The sequence below is a fragment of the Alexandromys fortis genome, unplaced genomic scaffold (genome assembly GCF_014885135.2).
Source record: "Alexandromys fortis isolate MF-2015 unplaced genomic scaffold, M_Fortis_MF-2015_v1.1 scaffold_4592, whole genome shotgun sequence".
In the NCBI taxonomy this organism is placed as follows: Eukaryota; Metazoa; Chordata; class Mammalia; order Rodentia; family Cricetidae; genus Alexandromys; species Alexandromys fortis.
In genome coordinates, this window is record NW_026072452.1 from 1,487 (window position 1) to 2,190 (window position 704).

General features: G+C 48.0%; 1 non-coding gene across 1 annotated transcript; it reads right to left on the bottom strand.

The window, feature by feature from the left end:
• Positions 1-448: 448 nt before the first annotated feature.
• Positions 449-584, bottom strand: LOC126496442 (small nucleolar RNA SNORA70). The gene has a single exon (XR_007590358.1). It is a non-coding gene; the product is annotated as a small nucleolar RNA SNORA70 (small nucleolar RNA).
• Positions 585-704: the final 120 nt, after the last annotated feature.

The following is a 704-nucleotide window of genomic DNA, read 5'->3' on the forward strand; positions in this document are numbered from 1 at the left end:
CTCTTTGTTTGTTTGTTGTTTGTTTTCTCACACACAACGTGAGATTTATTACGGAACGTGATTTGGTGGGTTGCAGGACGGTACAGTGGAAGCCCTCAGGCATGCGTGGGCTGCCCCTTGTCCAGGGACCACAATCAGGAACATCTTCCACCCCACCGCTATGGGAGAAGAGCCACTTCTCTGCTACCGTGTCGTCAAATTCATTTGCATCAAACTTGGTGAAAATCCCGCTTCTTTGAAGAATGTACCTTCCAGTGGCCAGGGAACCTGAATTTGGCTCTACACAGGACCTCAATCACATGTTCCTTAGTCTAGTTTTGTCCAGGTGGACACGATGAGCTGGCCAGTGTGAACCCTGACTACTGTGCCCTGGGGCTTCCCAAAGGCACCTGCCTGGAGCCCAGCTTGGGGACAACATTGAGATCAGAGACGTTAATATCCACCAGAAAACTGTCTGCAAGGTCCCTTGGGGTGACCCATTTAGGTAACCCAGCTGCACACGTTCCCAAAGAGACTGCTCTTAGCAACCATTGCACACTAGGTCCCCATGAGGAGAGGAACCTGGTTGGTTTAATTGGCTTCAGGGTCATTATTGTTTTTTTTTTTTCAAAGATATTATCTTTATTAAAAGTTGATAGACATAGCAGCACTTACAAGAGTTCATAAAAGGCAGGACATGCTGTCAGCTGACAGTGGAAAGGGGC